We start from the raw sequence: 19,872 nt of genomic DNA, 5'->3' as shown, positions 1-19,872 counted from the left end.
CCTCATTCAGCTTTTTGGGAGTCTTTATAGAATTCCTACTCTGAAGGTGGCACCTGGGTCACTGAGTAAGACACAGAATTTGCCCTTGGGGTGCAGAAATAGTGGGCACCCAAGGCAGGATGCCCCAGGCACCATGAGGACATCCAGACAGGGGGTCGGGAGCCTGGGACTCAATGAGAGCGAGGCGCTGGAACCCAGAGGCCACCCCAAAGTTCAGACCCTGAGAGGGTTAACCTTTGCGTGCCCCCACCAAGCCTTACTCTTTTCTCACCAGAGTGGACACAACCTGAAAACCAACTAGACTGAGCATCCTTCTCCTAAAATCTCAGCCAGAAGCCAGGATGGAGGGTCCTGGGAAGGGAAGAGATGTGAAGATTTCTGTGATTCTAAAACCTTGGGTCTCCCTGCAAACTTCTCTCTGATCCTAGCCGAGAGCTGTGCACACACTAGCTAGCCCTGTCGGACAATAGCCCAGTGTTCCTGCCACAGTGCCTGGGAATGAGAGGCTTTTGAGGCCACAGAGCTATGACAGGTCCCCAGGTTGAATTTACTCTGGGGGGACAAATTTCTGAGAGACTCACAGGACCCTTATCCAGGACAACCTCACAAAGATCCCTGAAACTTAGCTTCCTCTGCTTTGTGCGTAGTTTGAGGTATAAACTTTCCTTGTGTCTCGGTCAGATGAAGTGAAGGATGAATATTATCCCAGGCTAAAGTAATGAAAAGTCCAGAAGCCAGCAATGACAGAGATGTGTGTGGAAGAAGGCTGTGAGCACTCCCATCAAACCCTGTGCGTTTCGGAAGATCTTATCCCAAAGATATGTGTTTGACCAATAAAACACTGAATAAAAATCCATCATGTTTCCAGAGCCAAGTCGAATTCTGCTGGGCTGGGGTGAGGCAGAGGCAGAATCAGACCTTATAAAGATGTTTTGAATAGCGGCTGTTCTGGGATTGCAGCCCGGTGACAGTGAATGCTTTTTCTGAGTCCTCGGATGAGAAGGAACAGAGGGACAGACTGACCATAACTGGCCACTGTGGTGTGTGCTCAGTTCCAAACCAGCACCTTATTTGGGGAGGAAGAGGGTTCAAGGTCCCAGTGAGACAGTGAGTCCTGGGAGGGAAGGAACTCTGGCCAAGCTGAAGGCTGTGCAGTGGAGTGGGTTAGGAGGGGCCCTCGGGGAGGGAAGAACAAGGAGAGAGGGAAATGAGAGGAAAGGTTTCTCCTTCGTCTAAATCCCAAGTATACATCCTTCTAAGGTCTGTTCTGGCCCTTCTCTAGGGAGTGCCTTCCCCTCTACCTGCCAGGTCCCATAGATAAGGATGTCCTCCCCTGCAGGCCCCTGGCCTCCATCACAGCACGCCCGCTCTGTGCCCGCTGCAACCTCCTCTGACTCTCCCACTAGACCAGTGCCTGGGCCTGGCACACATGCTCCTGAATGCATGAACATCGGTCAGCTATGGGTCCTCAAGATAACAAAACCCCCTGCTCCTGTGTCCTCACGGGGATCTGCACCAGCATTGGGCTGAACACTCTCCCTGCAATCCCTCAGTCACGTCTTCTGTAGCATTTTCTTTCTGGCAACAACATTTGGGGTCATTAAAAGTGTCTTTGAAATGCAACCTTTTAATTACAGGAGGAATACTGCCCCTGAGAAGGGTCCTTTCCTCAAATGCTCCAGGAATTCCTTGGCCAGATACACTCCAGGGGGAACACAGCCCAAAACGGGTCTGTGGCTGTGATCAGACCCAGGCATCCTGTCAAAACAGGAGCCTGGGAAGGGGAAGTTCGGGGAAGGAAGGGGGCTCCTCTTGGGAAGAGCAGGGGTGCTGGAGGAAGAAACCCGCCCAGTCCCCTTTGGGCCTAACTTAAGATATGCTCACCGGCTTTCTAGCACGCAGTTTTCCCCAGGAGGTCCCTTGGCCATGACCCAAAGTTAGGAACTAGGGGTCTGCGGACGCCTTCTCCTCCTCCCATACCAGAATATGCTCTCCACCGCATGCATGCACCATGGCATTGTCTTCCCGGAGCTTTAGGGCCAGCAGGCCAGCAACCATCTTCCCATGTGTCTCAGGCTGACTGCACACAGCTCCTCTCATTGTTTTCAGAAGCCAAAAAGAGCCAGGCAGGCCAAAGCGGGAAAAGGCGGGGGCTTCTAGGAAACACCTGGGGTGGCTGGGCAGAGGTGAGATGTGACCCTGGCTGGCCTAAGGGCTCCCTGTGGCCTTCGATGGCCAGCGTGTGATAAAGCCCTGAGAACTCCATCTCCTGTGATTTTCCTGGGGTACTGATTTCCCCCTCCCTGGGAGTCTAGGTGTTTATTTGTAATATCCAAGAATGCTAATTGAGATCAAAGTGACTCTGAAGTTCACCCTGGGGGTGCTGCAGTCTGAAAGGTGTTTTGCAAAGACACAATCTTGGTTAGCCCTTCCCTGGCGCTAGGCTGCAGGAAGCTTCTCACAGGGAAGAGTCCACACTGTACTCTACCTCGGGCAGGTGTGCTGCTGGGAAACTCAGTTAATGATGTCTAATCTTTAAGAGCCATGGGAAACTCAGGAAGACCTAGCTGGACAGATACTACTCAGATATTTTCTCAAATAAGTGTGGCAGAGCCACTCCTCTTCTTGTTCTTCCAGTCTTAGTTACCTGCCGAGCCAGGTGTGGCAGATGTCAGGTACAGGGATCTGGGAGCTCAGAGAGCTGTAGCAGGAGCTTTAGGCTTCAGTTTTTTCTCCCACTTGATGGCCCCAGACACCTTGGTGAAGTGAAATTCTCCCTGCCTGGGGCTCCAGGATGCCTTCGATGTGACTGTCTTAAGGTTATTGTGTCTTCTTGTGGCTACGCCAGGATGTTCTGCTTCACCAAGCATTTCTATCCTCAATCGTCATGTCCCTACTGAAACTCTGTGTTCTCTCCTCAAGCAATTTTCTGGTAAAAACATTTCCCTGGCTAGCCTGTAAGCATTGCTGTCTAGCTTTTGTGTTAGCACTGATTCAGATGGCCACTACCCACTCTGTGCAGCAGACTTTCAAGACCAAGCAGACTGATAGGCAGGCAGGATGGCAGAGTTCTCTACCTGCTGGAATGCCCTGAGGCCCAGAGAAGGGATGGATAGGGCATCAGTGTCTCTCCCGCGTCTCTCTTGCCTTCAACCACTGACTCACCCATGTTGTTCCTCACTTAAGTTAAAACACACAGAGGGCCTGTTCTTAGAGAAAGTCTAACTCGGCTGGGCGTAGTGGCTCACACTTATAATCCAGCACTTTGGGAGGCCGAGGCAGGCAGGTCATCTGAGGTCAGGAGTTTGAGACCAGCCTGGCCAACATGGTGAAACCCCGTCTCTACTAAAAATACAAAAATTAGCTGGGTATGGTGGCGCACATCCGTAGTTCCAGCTATTCAGGAGGCTGAGGCAGGGAATCGCTCGAACCTGGCAGGCAGAGGTTGCAGTGAGCAGAGATCGCCATTGTACTCTAGCCTGGGTAACAAGATCGAAACTCCGTCTTAAAAAAAAAAAAAAAGTCTAACTCTACTTTTGATCAAATTGTATTCTTGCAAACAATTTTGCAAGAAATTGATTGTCTCATTTTGATGCCATGATGACATTTTGGGAAATATTTCCAAGTTGTTAGAGTTTTCTAGCTGCCAGGACCTGGGTGCTTCCTGTGGCAGACAAAGGGTGACTCCCCACATAGGGTGCCAAGAGGGAGGGCTCCACTCCGTTCTGAACTTTTACACATCAACCTCCCGCAAGATAAGCTTCCTGGTTTTCATATTACAACATGAACCAAACCGCAGAGGTTATGACTTCTCTGTGTTTTAAGCCCTGCCCACTTCCTGCTCACGTGCCTGGTGTGCAACGACCATTTATTTCAGGATGTGAAGTCAAAAGCAAAGCCCAAACAATAGTGAGCGGCTCCTGAGCCAAGCTCGCCAGCCTGCTAACCCACTCAGAACTGCCCTGTCTTCAACACGAACAAGTGCTTCTGGAACAAATACCAGCCAATTTCACACAGTCCAGGCCTTTGAAATGAAATACGGATCAACCCTACATTTATCCACGACAATGTCAATTTGTTATCTGTTGGAGTGATTGTATACCTTCGGTGGTAGAACTGAGGTTCCCAGGGGAGCTATTAAAAAAAGGCTTTTCTGGCACGGGTGCAGTGGCTCACACCTGTAATCCCAGCACTTTGGGATGCCAAGGCTGGTAGATCACCTGAGGTCAGGAGTTCGAGGCCAGCCTGGCCAACATGGTGAAACCCCATCTCTATTAAAAATACAAAAATTAGTTGGGCGTGGTGGCGCATGACTGTAATCCCAGCTACTTGGGAGGCTGAGGCAGGAGAATCGCTTGAACCTGAGAGGCAGAGGTCGCAGTGAGCCAAGATAGAGCCACTGCACTCCAGCCTGGGTGACAGAGCAAGACTCCGTCTCAAAAAAAAAAAAAAAAGAAAGAAAGAAAAAGCTTTCCTGGCTGGGTGTTGTGGCTTATGCTTGTAGTCTCAGCTACTTGGGAGGCTGAGGTGGAGGATTGCTTGAGCTGGGGGAGTTTGAGGCTGCAGTGAGCTGAGATCACACCACTGTACTCCAGCATGGGTGACAGAGCAAGACCCTGTCTCAGAGGGGAGAAAAAAAAAAAAAAAAAACAGCAAATGCTTTCCTGATAGAACTAAGAGAGTTTGGAACTAAGGTTCTATAAAGTCAGCCCTGGTGTGGGACTTCTGTTATTACAGAGAGTACAGAAAGTGTCCTAAAAGGACAGCTGGGTGGCCAGGCATGGTGGCTCACACCTGTAATCCCAGCACTTTGGGAGGCAGAGGTGGGCAGATCACCTGAGGTCAGGAGTTCAAGACCAGCCTGGCCAACATGATGAAACCCTATCTCTACTAAAAATACAAAATTAGCCTGGCATGGTGTTGCATGCCTGTAATCCCAGCTACTTGGGAGGCTGAGGCAGGAGAATCATTTGAACCCAGGAGGCGGAGGTTGCAGTGAGCTGAGATAGCACCATGGCACTCCAACCTGGCCAAAAAGAACAAAACTCCGTCTCAAAAAAAAAAAAAGACAGCTGGCCAAACAGCAATAGGCTGATCATGTGTATTTAGCGCACATGGGCACAGCCCATGGCACCAGGGGGGACATCGAGGTCACAGATGACAAGACTTGCTCTCGTAGTGCTTACAGTTTATGAGCCAACAACCACGTTAAGCAACCACCATCACTGGATATATAATTAGGGGTGGGGTAGACACTTTCTACACCAAAGACAACTCTTTGGGCTCCAGATGGGATTCCAGCTGCTCCTGACTGGTCTCTCTTAGTCCTTCATACCTCACATGCCATGGGCTCTGAGTTACACGCCCTTGGTCTCTCTTCCCAGCTCAGCCACTCACTCCCTGTGTCAGCCGGAGCAGGTCATTCAACCATTCTTTCAGTTTCTTCACCTGTGGAATGGGAATGAATGGACCTACCTCACAGGGGCATTGAAAAGATTAATAGAGCGATTGCATGCAAAATGCTGTCACCTAGTGGAGTTGTAATCAGAGTAGAAAGGCACTATCGTGTGTCTCTGTATTCCCAGATACTGGCTGGCCTGCAGCGAGCTACAGTGTTACCATGGGTGGGCCGGGGGAAGGGGCAAACATTGACCTAACTCCTCACATTTCCTTATTTTTCTCTCGCCTCTGTTATATCCTTTCTAAATAGTCATTCCAGGATATACAACTCCCTGCCCCTGAACACTTCTGTGGGGTGGCCTGGCTGAGAACCCAGATTCCAAGGAGAGCCCTGCACTCAGCCAGCTCTCTGTCACTTCTCTCTCAGGAGAGGCAGGTGGGCAGACTCTGAAACCTGACAGTCCTGAAACGCGCTGAGCATGTCCATGTTACCACAGCAGCCAGGTCACCTCTCCAGGGTGGCATCTTTTCTGCCGCCATTCTTCTCCTTCTTCCTTACCATTTTTTTTTTTTTGGCCCTCCGTGTGTGTGTGTGTGTGTGTGTGTGTGTGTGTGTTTTGAGATAGAGTCTTGCTCTGTTGCCCAGGCTGGAGTGCAGTGGCGCGATCTCAGGTCACTGCAACATCTGCCTCCCGGGTTCACATGATTCTCCTGCCTCAGCCTCCTGAGTAGCTGGGATTACAGGTGCCTGCTACCATGTCCGCCTAATTTTTCGTATTTTTAATAGAGACGGGGTTTCACTATGTTGGCTAGACGGGTCTTGAACTCCTGATCTCGTGATCTGCCCACCTCGGCCTCCCAAAGTCCTGGAATTACAGGTGTGAGCCAGCTCATGTGTTTGTTTTATGCATCCAATAAATCATGAGAAGGACAAAAAGACCACTATGGGGGGGAAATAGTGCCTGTCTTCAGTTAGCAGTGAGAGGCCAGCAGGTAGGTCACACAGACATGTGGCACCAGTTTTGAAGGGGGACATGTAACACAAGTCTTCGTTAGCCAGGATAAGTCCTTCTGCTGGCTGTGCCAGGCCTCACCTGCACTGGGAAGCCCTCACAGGGCTCTGGCATTCAGCAGGGCGCTCTGTGCAGGTGTTTTGGAGAGCATCATGGTGGAGGGCGCTCCTCCTTCTCCAGAGGAGAAGCCACTCACTCCCTGTGTCAACCGGAGCAGGTCATTCAACCATTCTTTCAGTTTCTTCACCTGCAGAATGGCGATGAATGGCTCAGAGGAACCTCAGGATAAAGTGCCTCCTGATCCTGTCATGCCTGGAGTGATTCCCGTACAAATCAGTTTTTTATTGTTGTTGTTGTTCTGTTTAGAAACTTGAAACAGAAAAAAAAAATGGCCCAGATATTGTTTTATTCTCTCTGAACTCCTTCAGGTGCAGAACAAACGGAAAGGGTTCCAGCCCCTTTGCTTTCAGTTTTATCTGCACGCAGTAATGACATTCTAGAAGGGTTCCTGAGCTGTGCACCATCTGCCCAGGCCAAGAGCAGGACACGCAACCCAGACTTCTGCCTTGGAAGTGTAAAGCCTGCCCAGGAGTGTCCACCAACTTCCAACTACTTAAAAAATCCTCCATTTTTTATGTCTTTGCCTTATCATCCCTGCTTGTGGATTATAAATTACTCTTTTCTTGAAAGAAATATAAACAGAAATACCCACTGCTGTAGCTGGCTGAGGCAGAGCCAGCAGAGGGAGCTCAGGGACGTCATCAATTATTAATTCACGGTATTCAGAGTTACTAACGTTTGCAAACATTCAAAAATGACCCAGGTCTTACCAACACGGAGCGAAATTGTCATGAAACATGCCTGAGCCAATGGCCTGACAAAGCAAGTTGATTTCAACATGGGCATGGGTGGCAATGTGACCCTCAGGAGCCATAAGTCCAATTGCTGAACGTGGATGCACCCGTGTCCCATCCCCTCGCCATCTGAGGTGAGCACTTTCTTCCCATAGCCTCAGATCCATCCTTAGTTGTTACTGACCTGTGGGTGAGGTCTTAAAGGCCCTGGTATGAATTCAGTGAGTTCTTACTGCTAAGTGTATTTAAAAGGTGGGACGGAGAGGAGGCCAGGGTGTGTACATGGAGGGGCAAACAGCATGTTCAAGTAGTCTAAGAGCCTTCCTGCCAACTGGTCCCTTGTATTTTACAATAACATGTGGCTCAAGCACTACAAATAGATTTAGGGAAAATGGTGGTTTTGGTTTTGAGCTATTTCCAAACTCTAGGAAAGACATTTTTCCAATTTAGGGATGTCAAATAACTCATCCAGCTATAACTATATACTCAGTCCATTGCTCCAGGGATCAGGCATAGGGTGGTGATTTTCCAGCCAAAGTACTAACTCAGAGAACTGGGAAATGGTCTCCTGCTGTGGGAGGCCATGTTCTGAGCAACACCCAGCTGGCTTACTGGCCTTTCCAGGCATCTAAATGTCCTACAGCCACGTAGATCCTCTTGGAAGAGGCCTTTTAAATAATTCCTCAAGGACAGTGCACTTCATTTCTTCACTCTCCCTCATTAACCTGAATGCCATTTGACAGACATAAAAATCCCGGGCACTCCTCGAATTTGTTTTAAATTTCTTCCACTGTAAGAGTTTGACATATATTTGCTCAATGAATGAATGGTTAAAGCAATGAATCAGAACGATTTATTGATTGCTTATTGTTAAATTTAAGCCCCACAGTAGCCCTGTGAAAGGCAGGTATTATTAGTTTTCTCATTTTACAGATAAGGAAACAGTCTGAAAATAAAATGTAAGTACCTTGCCTAAGATCTCAAGTGCAGGCGCAGAAGCCAGGATTCAAAGGCGGGTGTTTCTGACTCCAAAGTCCATGTGCTTTCTGTTACTCAGTTCTGCTAGTTAGGATTCCTCTAACTCTTTCAATCATGGGCTGTCATTGGAAAAAAGCCATCTTCCACCTGAGTTATTTTCCTGGCAGATGTAGCATTATACTTTTTAAAAATGCAGTCCCAGCTACTCCGGAGGCTGAGGTGGGAGCATCCCCTGAGCCCAGGAGTTCAAGGCTGCAGTGAGCTATAATTGCCACTGCACCCCAGCCTGAGTAACATAGCAAGACCCCTAAAAAGAAAAAGCTTATATGTCTTATGTGTCCAAAATACTTGCCCCGAAAAACTGTGTACAGTAAACATGGTTTGAAACTTCACTTTCCTCCTTGGAAACCCAGATCACTTAATCATAGCTTCACTGGCATTTACTAACACATTCACCATTGGAAAAAGGTTTTCTTGCTTTGCAAAGGACAATCCATGGAAGAGAAAAGATTCTGAAGCTCAATTCTCTTCCACCTTGAATTATGCTGAGATGAAAGCAACTTGAGGTAACAGCTTGCTTCTATGTTAATTAACTCCTGTTAATATTTTATGTTTAAGCCATCCTCAAACTGTATTTTCCCTAGGAAATCGGAAGCGTTCTTCATTTGCTTGCATGTTCCTTGGCCTGAAGAAATTAACAACATTTTGAACTATATTATATATGAAGCCATTTTATGTTGTACTGGAAAAAACGCATGATTCAAATACCATTTAGACTCCTAGAGCAATAATTCTTAATCTAATGGACACATGCTAAATCAAAATTTCAATGGGGTTCTACATGCTTTGGCTAAGCATACCTGATATAACTCAGTTGATTAAAAAAGTTAGAAATCATAATATTTATTTTAGTAAAAGAAGATTGGTAGTATCAAAGATAAACAAGGCTGGATACTCGGTAAAGTGGAAGGACAGACTTTAATCAGTAATATACTATTATTACTGCAATAGGGAAAAAAGTTCAGTGTGCTCCAAACTCAACTTCAATGTGTACAGAGGTGACGGCATTTTAAAGGGAGGATGGGCTGGGCGCGGTGGCTCAAACCTGTAATCCCGGCACTTTGGGAGGCTGAGGCAGGCAGATCACGAGTTCAGGAGCTCGAGACCAGCCTGGCCAACATAGTGAAACCCTGTCTCTACTAAAAATACAAAAATTAGCCGGGTATGGCGGCACGCACCTGTAGTCCCAGCTACTTGGGAGGCTGAGGCAGGAGAATCGCTTGAACCTGGGAGGCAGAGGTTGCAGTAAGCTGAGATGGCACTATTGCACCCCAGCCTGGGTGACAGAGCAAGACTCTGTCTCAGAAAAAAAAGGGACGATGAGGGAATAGGGAGTGGGTGAGCAGGGGCTCAAGAGGGTCTGTGAAAAAAATTACAAAATGCAGGAAGTGGGGGTTGGTCCATGTGCAACCCATCTGTGTTTACTTACTGGTGCTTATGGAAGTTAGGCTCCTACCCTCCCACAGAGGCAGGGAGATGGGGGCTTTGTCTTCAGGTGTTCGCTGGAACCAACAGTAAATTCCCTGGGCAGCCTTGAGTTTTCTCAGGCAGGCACTCTAAGAGGGGCTAGGGCCATCCTAGGGAAGGGTCCTTGAGCTGTTAGAAACTATGCTAGCATTTGATCAAGTCTTTTTTTTGAGACAGAGGCTCGCTCTGGCAGTTGCCGAGGCTGGAGTGCGGTGGCATGATCTCAGCTCACTACAATCTCCACCTCCCAGGTTCAAGCAATTCTCATGCCTTAGCCTCCAAGTAGCTGGGAATATAGGCACGCTCCACCACGCCTGGCTAATTTTTGTATTTTTAGTAGAGATGGGGTTTTACCATGTTGGCCAGGCTGGTCTCGAACTCCTGACCTCAGGTGATCCACCTACCTTGGCCTCCCAAAGTGCTGGAATTAGGGAGTGAGCCACCACACCCGGCTTGATCAAGTCTTTGTAGACCAAGGATAGCACTTAGTTGAGAAGAGGGCTGAGAGGAGCCTGGGTGGAGTTTCGTTAAGGAGAGAATTTTTGTAAGTAGTATTTATCGTTGGGTTGTGTAGGTATTAATGAGCAAAGTATTTTCAAAGTAACTGACAGGAATTTATGTTGTCTTTTTGAGTGTAATGAAGAAGACTAATTATTAATGGGAATCCCTAATCTGACTTTATGATTTGAAAACCTTAAGAAGGGAGCGATATCCTGTTAAATTCATGTTCAGTGCTACAGAATTTTTTCCAGAAGCTCATACGTTATCCAGCAGGCACAAGGACAGCCGAAGTGTGTTTAAGGATATGGCACTTCTTTTTAAAAATGAACACAAAGGGATCTGAGTAGCCTGCCTTGGCCAGGGAGAGGAGCCCCCTTCTGGCAGTCCTAGCAAAGGAGATGTGGGAACTGGGCATCTTTCCTTCTGGTCAGGATGGGAGTTCTGGCCTTGACTTACAGAGCAATAGGAGTTCTCTATAGGACCAGGACGATGAATACACAAAATATCGGTAAAAGTAAAATAGAAAAAAGAAGTAGAACTTTTTTTTAAAAAGGGAGGAACTACATGTTTGCAGAAATGACATTTTTGAATAACAGAATAACACAGACCAGGTAATTTATAATGAACAGCACTAAACCGGCTCACGGTTCTGGAGGCTGGGAAGTTCAATATCTAGGTGCCTGCCTCTGGTGAGGACCTTCTTGCTGTGTCACCCCATGGCCAGAAGGTGGAAGGGCCAAGAGATGAAAAGGGGCTGCCCCTGCCTTTTTATAATGGCAGTAATGCCACCCATGAGGGTGCAGCCCTCATGGCCTGATCACCTCTTAAAGGTCCCACCTCTCAACATTGTTACGACACCAACTAAATTTCAAATGAATTTTGGTGAAGACAAACATTCAAACCATAGGACTAAGTAAATAAAAACCATATCTGTATAGTCAAATAGGATTAAAGTAGACCTAAAAATGGCATTGTGTTTGGCAATATGACTTACCCGGGAGAATGACTGGGAACTGCCAATTCAGAGTAACATGACTTGCTTTGCTACAGCAGTGAAATTTCTGGGATCCTAGCCTCTTGTATCTAAAGTAAGCAAGCAAAATATCTTCAGCAACTTAGTATGAATATGTAGTTTTTTTTCTGCTGAAATACTCATGCCAATTAATACTTACAGTTGTTGAATAACTATCAAGCCAACTCTGTGTAACTTTCAAATAAATCTACGTTGCAATTATATGTCATGTTTAAAAGGATATAATATTGATATTTTTAGTCATTTATGTAGGTGTGTGTTATGACTAAAATGATTCAATACACTACTGTGCTCCAAATAGGTTTTATGTTGTACCATCAGTTAGGATCCTCTTGCTCAAGTAAAATGAAAAAATTTAAAACAATTATGCAAATATGGTTTTAAATATTCATCTCAAATATTTTATATTTTATCCCCCTTAAATGAGTTTTAAACAGATTTAATTGCATTGGGTACTGTACTAAGTGTAGTACAAAGATTACAGTGATCCTGCCCTTGATATAATACCTACAAGTGAATATTCTAAGACGGTCCCTGGAAAGGAAGACATATAGACAGTCCTACAGAATCCAGAATAGGTATCAGAATTAAAATAGACCGGCCATGGAAGAAAGAATCAAAGAGTGAGAGACAAGGACAAGTTCACATGCATGGTGCTCTTTGAGAGAGCAGGGATGGGTGTTCTTTGCCCCAGAAATGTAAACAAAACGTCCACAAGCTATATTCTCATTAGCCTGGGATGTCTCCAGCTGACAATGACAGTGGGATCATGTAATATGAATTGTGTGTGGCGACCGGAAGTCAATGGCTAAGGGAACCAAGAGGCTGCTTGGGGACCCTAATGGGTTTGGAGGGTAGAAAGAACATATGCTTTGGAATCCAGAGACGTAGGTTAGAATTTCTGTTCCAGCCCCTATTTGGTGGGTGTGCCGTAATGCAAATTTGCTGACCTGAGTCAGTTTCCTCGTCCTGAAAGACGGGGTGATGCCTATTTCGTTGAGTTGATTTGAGCCATAAATAAGGTAAGGAATGGTAAGTGACACACAACAGGGCCTCATTAGAAATAAGTCCCCTTCCCTCTCCTTCTCCTTCTCCACTGCTCTGATGCCAACCGTAGTTGCTACACACTTTTCCTAAAGGGTAGGGTGTAGTTTTGTTGATAGAGTGGGAGCAATTGCTGAACAGACATGAAGTGCTAAACATTAACGCTGATGGGCTGAGCCTTATCTTGTCCAGAAGGGAAGGAACATGGTAATTACATATTACCTAGACGGTACTTTCTGTTCCACAATTGAGCCCTCGTCTGCCTCTGAATGTAGACTTTGGGTGGGAGGTGGGGAAGAAGGCTGCCCTCTGGGACTCGCAGTTTTAGCAACCATGCCAAAACAAGCCATGCACCTGTATTCCCTGTAGGTTTTAAAAAGAAACATTTAGTTACATATTCTGAATTAAGAGAGATGGTGGCAACCCAGGTGGAGGGAAGGGTATTTAAGCACAGCAGAGTCCCCACCATGGGGCTGTGAGCCTGTGGCAGACAGCAAGAGAGACACAGAAGATAGGCTTCTGCACCCCTCCAGCCGGTGGGAACAATCAGTGCCAGCGGAGGCTTTATCTCTTCTTGCCTCAGTCCGGCCTGTGGCAGCTCAGTAACTGGAACAAGAGAGTTTACTACCTTCTGACCTTTAGGAGAACATGTACGACACAGTTTCATGATTAACACATTCATTTACTTAATGGGGAGAGATACAAGGAGAAATTAAATATACTTCCTGCCTTCGAGGAGTGCAGATGCCCATAACATGGGAAAGCAATGACAGATGTATGTGGGGACTGCCCTAGGAAGTTTTGCTGGGGGTGAGCAAGAACAGGCCACTCTCAAAAGAAGGGGGAGGCATTCCAAGCAACAGAAGGAAAAGGCTTATCTGAGGACTCATCAGAAATTTAGTAGAACTGAGGGTGGAGGGGGTGGGAAAGAGAAGGCAGGTGTAGGAAAGAGAAAATGTTGTTCAGCCTACCAGAAATCCATTAGGGTGAGTTTTTGAAGGCCTTGTCTGTGTCATGTTACTAAGTTTGATTTTTTTTTCCTGCAGATAAATATTTCAGGACTCCCTACATATCCAAATGCATTTTAGGCTAATTTTTAAAAACAGTTATTAATTAGCAAACATTAAAATAAATGTGAATAATAATCACTTCCTGAACAGTCCAAGGACCTTTAAGTTTTAAGATTAATCCAGTGGGTTAGATTTTTCAGTTAGAATTGCATGGAAGAAAAGACGAAGTTACGTCTTTTATGTTTAAGTGTGCACTACAGGATGATTCAAAGGATTTAGGCGGTTACAGAAAAAACAACAAACGCATTAAAAAATTATTGACACATCTACTATTGAAAACACTCTTTCATCTATTTATAGTTGACTAAAAATGGTGACTTAATGAACTTGAAATAAAATGATTACACTAAGGGTTATGATTGCCTGATATGTTCTAACATGTACATAGCATTTAATCCTCACAATTACCTAGTGTACCTTGTGCAGAATGGGTACACTTTTTTTTTTTTTTGAGACAGAGTTTCACTCTTGTTGTCCAGGCTGCAGGGCAGTGGAGGGATCTTGGCTCTCTGCAACCTCTGCTTCCCGGGTTCAAGCAATTCTCCTGCTTCAGTCTCCCGAGTAGCTGGGATTACAGGCATGTACCACCACACCTGGCTAATTTTTGTATTCTTAGTAGAGACGGGGTTTCGCCATGTTAGCCAGGCTGGCCAAACTCCTGACCTCAAGTGATCTGCCCGCTTTGGCCTCCCAAAGTGCTGGGATTACAGGTGTGAGCCACCGCACCTGGCCAGAATGGGTACTTTTTATCCCCATTTTACAGATGAGGAAATCAGGACCTAGACAACTTGCTGGATAAGGGTTGAGTGGCAGCCCTGGAGCTTCAGACACTGCATTCCTGGCACAGTGTCACTTCCACGGTCACTCTATGCCCTTTAGTTAAGGCAGGAGGATCTTTTGATAGATCTAATGATATTGACATCATTCTCATAGTTTTTTCCTATTATGAGTTGTTACTCCACCCTAGCCAGGCTGGTCTTCACTAATTTCTCCTTGTACTGAGTGTTGGAACAATCTTAGAATTGTCTCCCTCCTTCTCTCCACCTAATCAATCGATCACCAAATCAATCAACTAATTCAACAGTCACCTATTATGTGCCAAGAACTATCAACAAAAGCAACATAGACCTGGTTTCACTAGAATTATAATCTAGTAAATTCTGGTACGGAATTCTGTTCCTCCCTCTGGCTGGCAATAAGTAACGTAAATCAAGGTTACCTGTGCTTATGCATCTGACCTTCTTGCTAAGGCAGGTGCCTGCTCTAGAACCTATGATGAGAACATATGCTTTGGAGTCTGGAAAAACTTGGTTGAAGCATAGCTTGCCACACACTGTGTGATCTTTCTGATTCTCAGTGTCCTCATTCAGTTTAAATGTCCTTTACCCTTAGTTTTAATTCTTTATTATTATTTTTTAAAAAGTAAATTTCCTTAGAAGTTTTCAGAATACGTTAATTCTACAGCCAGTAAAGGAATAGTTTTCCAAAACAAGAGAGCACACTTTGCCAGAACAGTTAATCTCATCATGCTCTGGCCAGAGTGGAAGAGAGGGCTGTACGGTGGCAGCCACTCCCATCCCTGACAGCCCCCTCTCCCTACCCCCCTACCTCTTGGCCAGTCTCTTCAGCCTGGCCAGCAGGTACGGACCCTTAATCTAAGGCTCAACGTATCATCAGTCCTTTGGGAAGACACTCGGGTGCTGCACAAGCTTCAGAACAGCTTTCTAGTATTTCTTTCTACAAATCAAGTAAGTGGTTTAAAGCCTCAGATAGGAAACCATGAAGGAAAATAAATCATTAAGGTCACCATGACCTATCTTTTCGCCAGAGGTTCTCCAACTGGAGCCTGCTTCTATCAGAATCCTCTGGATAGCTGGATGGCTGAGCCCACCCCAAGCTTCAAGCTTCAGGAGCGGACCTGAGAAGCTGCATTTTTTTTCTTTCTTTTTCTTCCTTTCTTTCAGACGGAGTTTTGCTCTATCGCCTAGGCTGGAGTGCAGTGGCACAATCTCGGCTCACTGCAACCTCCGCCTCCTGGGTTTAAGTGATTCTTCTGCCTCAGCCTCCTGAGTAGCTGGGATTACAGGCGTGCACCACCATGCCCGGCTAATTTTTGTACTTTTATTAGAAATGGGGTTTTGTCATGTTGGCCAGGCTGGTCTCGAACTTCTGACCTTAAGTGATCCGCCCACTTCGGCCTCCCAAAGTGCTGGGATTACAGGCATGAGCCACCGCACCCAGCCAGAAGCTGCATTTCTAACAAGCCCCCAGGGGAAGCTGTGCTGCTGAGCAGGGACCATACCTTGAGAACTCCTGCACTTTGCTAATTGGTTTGGGAGACAATGGAACCAGACTGCCTTGGATAAGTTTGGGGAAGTATTAACCTCCCTGTACCTCCTCAGTTTCTTCAGCTATAAGATCACCTACCTGGGACAGCTTTTATGAGGGTAACTCAAAACACAGGGAGCACTTTGAGCAACAGCTAGGGGCAAGGTAAAAACTGAATAAAGGTTATTTGTCATTATTATTACATCGTATCCTGTTGCTGTTTCCCCTCTATCACCAAGTCATTAAACCACACATATCCCACATCTTCTAAGTTCCTCCACTGAAGCAGTATACTTAGCTCCATCTATTCAAATAGAAATTTCCCCTTCTAATTTATGTATTAACAAACAAATATTTGAGAATGTTTAAATAGGCTTGGGCGTGGTGGCTCATGCCTGTAAGCCCAGTGTGTCCGAAATTGGTGGGTTCTTGGTGTCACTGACTTAATGAAGCCGCGGACCCTCGCGGTTAGTGTTACAGTTCTTAAATGTGGCACGTCTGGAATTCGTTCCTTTGGATGTTCGGATATGTTTCCAGTTTTCTTCCTTCTGGTGGGTTTGTAGACTCACTGGCTCAGGAGCGAAGCTGCAGACCTTCGCACTGTTACAGCTCATTGAGGCAGTGCAGACGCAGAGTGAGCAGCAGCAAGATTTATTGCAAAGAGCAAAAGAACAAAGTTTCCACACAGCCGAAAAGGACCGCAACAGGATGCCACTGCTGGCTCAGGCAGCCTGCTTTTATTCCCTTATCTGGCCCCACCCACATCCTGCTGATTGGTCCATTTTACAGAGAGCTGATTGATCTGTTTTACAGAGAGCTGATTGGTCTGTTTTGACAGGGTGCTGATTGGTGTGTTTACAATCCCTGAGCTAGACACAAAAGTTCTCCAAGTCCCTGCTAGATTAGCTAGACACAGAGCACTGACTGGTGCATTCACAAACCCTGAGCTAGACACAGGGTGCTGATTGGTGCATTTACAAACCTTGAGCTAGACACAGAGTGCTGATTGGTGTATTTACAATCTCTTAGCTAGACATAAAGGTTCTCCAAGTCCCCACTAGATTAGCTAGACACAGAGCACTGATTGGTGCATTTACAAACCTTGAGCTAGACACAGGGTGCTGATTGGTGTGTTCACAAACCCTGAGCTAGACACAGAGTGCTGATTGGTGTATTTACAATCCGTTAGCTAGACATAAAGGTTCTCCAAGTTGCCACCAGATTAGCTAGATACAGAGTGCCAATTGGTGCATTTACAAACCTTGAGCTAGACACAGAGTGCTGATTGGTGTATTTACAATCCCTTAGCTAGACATAAAGGTTCTCCAAGTCCCCCCTAGACTCAGGAGCCCAGCTGGCTTCACCTAGTGGATCCCGCATCAGAGAGCCCACCAGTTCCTGCCCTGTGCCCACACTCCTCAGCCCTTGGGCGGTCAATGGGACCGGGCGCTGCAGAGCAGGGGGTGGCACTCGTCTGGGAGGCTCGGGCGGCTCAGGAGCCCACGGTGTAGGGGAGGCTCAGGCATGGCAGGCTGCAGGTCCCAAGCCCTGCCTGGCGGAGAGGCAGCTGAGGTCCTACGAGAATTCGAGCATAGCGCCGGTGGGCTGCACCGGCACTGCTGGGGAACCCAGCGCATCCTCTGCAGCTACTGGTCCGGGTGTTAAGTCCCCCACTGCCCAGGGCCCGAGGCACTGGCCAGCCGCTCTGAGTGCGGGGCCTGCCGAGCCCACGCCCACCCCGAACTTGCGCTGGCCTGCGAGCCACACGCGCAGCCCCGGTTCCTGTCCGTGCCTCTCTCTCCACACCTCCCCGCAAGCTGAGGGAGCCGGCTCCAGGCCCGGCCAGCCCAGAGAGGGGCTCCCACAGTGCAGCAGCAGGCTGAAGGGCTCCTCAAGCGTGGCCAGAATGGGCACCAAGGCCGAGGAGGCGCCGAGAGTGAGCGAGGGCTGCTAGGGCTGCCAGCACACTGTCACCTCTCACCAGCAATTTGGGAGGCTGAGGTGGGTAGATCACTTGTGGTCAGGAGTTAGAGACTAGCCTGGCCAACACGGCCAAACCCCGTCTCTTCTAAAAATACAAAAATTAGCTGGGCATGGTGGCGCGTGCCTGTAATCCCAGCTACTCGGGCTGAGGTGAGAGGATTGCTTGAACCCAGGTGGCACAGGCAGTAGTGACCCAAGATCGTGTCATTGTGCTCCAGCCTGGGTGACAGAGGGAGACACCATCTCAAAAAAAAAAAAAAAAAGAGGTTAAGTGCTGCAAATATACATATAGTAAGTAGAAGAAGTTTCAAATAATTTTTAAATTGCTATTGAGATGGACATAATGCATCATGTTAATTGTGAGCTCCATTTCTGTGTGAATAGAAACCATATCAAACATCATCAATAGAAATGTGTTTTTATTGGACAGCTTTTGAGGTACCTCTACCTTATGAATAAAGGCTTTCTGCAGTTTGCAGCATACAGAAGTTTGTTCCTTATGTAACAGTACCAAAAGAATCCAACTGGATCTCATGCCACGTGAAATTTTACCTACACCGCTTTCCTGAAAGAGATGTTTCAATCTTGGGAGCCAAAATCCTCTGGAGACCAGAGCCAAATAATTGCCACATTGGAATGCATTCCACTGGGGGTTCCTGTATTTCATATATGAAAGCTTCCTGGCCGCATGTGTGTTTTGGTTGGCTTTAGTGGCAGGACTGAAGGGTTTTGCTTTGCTTTTGCTATGTAAATGGGGAAAGGGGCTTCGCCACTCATGGCCTCATTAACAACAATGGTGCCAAGATGTGGACCTTTAAGTGACTTTTACTTTATAGATTCTGAAAACCCACAACTTGCTAGTTGTGAGTGACAAGCATCTTTCTGAGAACTTTCTGAAAATTCCCCACTTCCAAGTTTACACAGCCTTTAGTAGTCTTAAAAAAGAAGAGAAAAATACCAAACAGTTCCTTTGTTGAGAAAGCAGCCTACATATAGATCTGATTGTTCATGGTATGTTTGAGTCCACGAAGTAGAAATGAACAAAAATTATTGCTTAGTTTCCCTGATGTCAAATCAGTTTTGTTTTAAAAATGTCTTTAGTAATTTATTAGGTAAAATGTTAGCTAAGCTAACTCTAGTTAATTTACAAAGTTTTGGCTTCATTTTGTTATGATGAGACTTTATAAACCTGATCTTTAAAATAAGATTTTTAAAATTTTTAAAATTTATTTTATTTATTTTTCGAGACAGAGTTTCACTCTTCTTGCCCAGGCTGGGTGGCAGTGGCGCAGTCTCAGCTCATTGCAGCCTTCACCTCCCGGGTTCAAGTGATTCTTCTGCTTCAGCCTCCCGAGTAGCTGGAACTACAGGTGCTCGCCACCATGCCCAGCTAATTTTTGTATTTTTAGTAGAGATGGGGTTTCACCATGTTGGCCAAGTTGGTCTCGAACTCCTGACCACAGGTGATCCAACCGCCTCGGCCTCCCAAAGTGCTGGAATTATAGGCGTGAGCCACACCGCCTGGCCAGGTTTTTTTTGAAACGAATCTTCTTTTATTTCACAAGTGGAAATCATCCAAGAAATGTGCACCTCAAGGGAAATCCAATGAAATCTTGATTCTGGGTAGAATATACGATAAAAGAATAGTGTAGCACTGCTTGGCTATTTGGGATAGGATCTGTCTTAGGTCCCCATAAGCGCTTTTATTTCTGTGTAATTTACTGCAAAACTCTATGAGGTAGGACTAATATCTTATGTTAAGGGTTAAGACAATTGAGACTTGGGGGTTTGTCAAAAATAAAAGATTTTCTGACTTTGGAGTGCAATGTGCATTTCTGTTGAACAGATCTCCACCAAGGGCAAATTCGATGGCAATGACAGTTCGATGTCAGAACTTGTTCTCAGGAAAGGCTCTGATGAACTCATTCACACTGCATGTGAATGACTGAGAAAACTCGATGTATTTTCATTTTTTTTTTTTTTTAAAGAAGTAAACCTGGGTGTTTTGTAGTTCTATGAGAAAATGAAAGCTGAAGCTAGGCTATAGATAAAAAGTTCTATTCATTATTACAATTTAACAGATAGTGCTTCCAAAATAGCAATTCACTTAAATACACCTAGTTAGGGTGTTAAGAAATACT

This window comes from Symphalangus syndactylus, chromosome 19 (assembly GCF_028878055.3).
Source record: "Symphalangus syndactylus isolate Jambi chromosome 19, NHGRI_mSymSyn1-v2.1_pri, whole genome shotgun sequence".
Taxonomy (NCBI): Eukaryota; Metazoa; Chordata; class Mammalia; order Primates; family Hylobatidae; genus Symphalangus; species Symphalangus syndactylus.
Note: the sequence above shows the minus strand (reverse complement) of the source record.